The sequence below is a fragment of the Lemur catta genome, chromosome Y (assembly GCF_020740605.2).
Source record: "Lemur catta isolate mLemCat1 chromosome Y, mLemCat1.pri, whole genome shotgun sequence".
NCBI classification, from domain to species: Eukaryota; Metazoa; Chordata; class Mammalia; order Primates; family Lemuridae; genus Lemur; species Lemur catta.
The window spans coordinates 317,291-320,002 of NC_059156.1; the positions used below are offsets into that span (position 1 = coordinate 317,291).

The following is a 2,712-nucleotide window of genomic DNA, read 5'->3' on the forward strand; positions in this document are numbered from 1 at the left end:
GAAAACTTCACATGTACCATGTAACGACATAGAGCATTATGAGGCCGGGTGCGGTGGTTCATGCCTGTAGTCCCAGCACATTGGGAGGCTGAGGCAGGGGGATTGCCCAAGTTGAGCAGTTGGAGAGGATCCCGAGCAATATACTGAGACCCCATCTGAAAGAAGAAAGAAAAGAAAAGAAGGAAGGAAGGAAGGAAGGAAGGAAGGAAGGAAGGAAGGAAGGAGAGAGAAAAAAAGACAGATGGAAAGGAAGGAAGGGAAAGAGAGAAAGAAAGAAAAGAAAGGAGAGAGAAAGAAGGAAGAAACATGCATGAGGTGAGTATGGTGGCACAGGCCTGTAGGCCCAGCTACTCGGGAGGCTGAGGCAGAAGGATCGATTAAGCCCAGGTGTTTGGGGTTGTGGTGAGCAAGGATGCACTCTACCCTGGGCAAGAGAGGGAGACAGACCCTGTCACCCACTTGAAAAATATACAACTATTAGGTACCCATAAAAATTAAAAATTAAGAGAAAGGGACTTGGCCAGGTGTGTTGGCTCAGGCTTGTAATCCTAGCACTCTGGGAGGCCAAGGCGGGAGGATCACCCAAGGTCAGGAATTCAAGATCAGCCTGAGCAAGAGCCAGACCCCATCTCTACTAAAAATAGAAAGAAATTATCTGGACAACTAAAAATATAGAAAAAATTAGCCAGGCATAGTGACACATGCCTATAGTCCCAGGTACCGGGGAGGCTGAGACGGAAGGATTCCTTGAGCCCAGGAGTTTGAGGTTCCTGTGAGCTAGGCTGATGCCATGGCACTCTAGCCCGGGCAACAGAGTGAGACTCTGTCTCAAAAAAAAAAAAAAAAGAAAAAGAAAGAAAAAAGAAAACAAAGGTACCAGATCCATCGGTGGGTACTCAGAAGCGTGAGGATGGAGCGTTCAGCTGCACGTGTGAGATGTGTCTTTTCCCTCACACTGTGTTTCATTCACACACATCACCCATGTGCCGCGAAAAAAGCAACAAAAAGAGAGAAAGAGATTAAAAAGGGAAAATGGAAACAGGGAAAAAGAGGAAGGAAGAAAAAAGGAATTTTGAAAAACGAGACCACAGTCACAGGGAGAAGGAAGAATACTGAGCCCGGAGCGACACCTGGTGACCACGTCGTCAACGGCACACTGCGGCCCCAATTCGCCAGAGACATCTGGTGGAGCCCAGGGCACTGTGCCAAGGGAGGCCGAGGGCAACATGCCGCGGACCCGGGGCCACGGCGTCTGCAGCCGATTCCCAGGCGGGCACAGGAGCCGGGGAAACTCATTCTCAGCGCGGGGGGAGGGGAGGGGAAAGAATTGCAAAGTCACCCAGACAGAGCCCTTTCTAGTTCATAAACGTGGTGATTGCGTGTTCACACGCCCGTGTGAGATGTGCGTCCTGGTGTGTGGGCACATCCCCCGCGTGACGTGAAACCATGAATGCAGGGGGAAAAAGCCGGCAGGAAAAGGCAAAGAGAATAAATAAAATGAAGGGCAAAAAAGAAAGTCACACAGTTGGTCACGTAATGGACTGAGAGCAAGTCAAGAAACCGCAGACACAAACTCCCAGAGGAAAACTCTGGTCGGTGCGCCCCTTGCCCTGCACCTGAACAATACCGATGGGAGGGTGACCCTTAGGGGCAGTGGGGCCAAAGAGACCAGATCCATCCTGAAGCCTCTCCCCTACGATGGCTGCCACAGACCAGACATCTGGTCGACCAGCCAGGGTGATCATTTCCATTGGGGGGGGTGGGGACGGGGGGAGGCGGCTGACAAAAGTCATGCCAGGTCCCAAGATAGTTCGTGAGCGTGATCATTGCGTGTGTTTGGAGGAAAAAAGCAGGAGGTGGAAGAGGGGCAAGCCATGGGGGCAGGCTGGGTCCGGACCAAACGACCCCCCCACCAACGCGTGTCCCAGGTGAGGGTAACAGGCCCCAAGGAAGGGGGCCCAGGCAAGGTTTCCAGGTCCTGGGAGAAACCAGGGACTCAAGAAGTCACAGTCTGAGGCAAAGAGTTTTATATGTGGTGAGGGGCATAAGCAAAGGGAGCTTGCTTCTTAGGTGTTTAAGTGGATCAAGTTCTCAGGAAGCAGGATGTCTGTGGGGCTGCAACAGGATGTCTCCAGGGTCAGGTAGGCAGCATGGGGACTGGGCTTTGGTGGGGCCAGGTGCTTGTTCAAGCAGAAAACAGGCTGACGCAGTGTTTGGGTCAGAGGGGTTTATAGCAGGGGAGGGGGCAACACAGCATCCCCCACCAACCTTACAGTATATCACCAATGGCCCCTGAGCCCAGGGGACCCCACCCCACCCCTCATGAGAAACAGGGGGAGCACTAGGTGCCTTCCACTTACTCTGCACTGCTCATGTCTCTTCACCATGTCAGACTAGTCAAGCACAACAGGGTCCTCTTTCCCCACTGATTCTGCCAACACCATTCCCTTGGCTGTGGTTTCAATGGACAGTAGGTAGGCACAGTGGGAATCTCCTTCATCCATTCACGCACATCACTAATTAGATGACGAGGCATTTGGCTACCTCATAGTTACTCCCGCCATTTATCCACACTGCATTGAATTTCCTCACGTTGACATTCAGAGCACTGGGCAGAAATCACATCCGTCAACACCCGCCGCCGGCCTTCGCGATGCTTTGTTTTAAACAGTCGGATTCCCCTTGTCTGCACCACTTCTAAGTCCGCTGCTA

The 2,712-nt window shown here is 52.2% G+C and overlaps 1 pseudogene; it reads left to right on the forward strand.

Moving 5' to 3' along the window:
- Positions 1 to 1,347: 1,347 nt before the first annotated feature.
- On the forward strand, positions 1,348 to 1,439 carry LOC123629138 (annotated as a pseudogene).
- The last annotated feature ends 1,273 nt before the right edge of the window (positions 1,440 to 2,712 follow it).